Here is a 241-nt window from a genome sequence, read left to right as displayed (position 1 = left end):
GGTCGTCCCTGGCTGTCCCGCCCCCCCCCCTGCCGATCCCTACACTGCGATCTCATCCTCCAGGCTGTCACCCAGGTCCTGCCTCGGCTGGACGTGGAGCAGGCGCGGTGGTTCCTCCTGGGACCAGGAGTCATGCTCCTCGCTCTCGTCCGTGTTGGACTCGTACTCAGAGGCGATGCCCGACTCGCGGAATTTGATGAGCTCCAGGCTGCCCAGCGCCGGCTCCGCGGCGGGCGGCTCC

The sequence above is a fragment of the Pterocles gutturalis genome, unplaced genomic scaffold (assembly GCF_000699245.1).
Source record: "Pterocles gutturalis isolate BGI_N339 unplaced genomic scaffold, ASM69924v1 scaffold29558, whole genome shotgun sequence".
In the NCBI taxonomy this organism is placed as follows: domain Eukaryota; kingdom Metazoa; phylum Chordata; class Aves; order Pterocliformes; family Pteroclidae; genus Pterocles; species Pterocles gutturalis.
Note: the sequence above shows the minus strand (reverse complement) of the source record.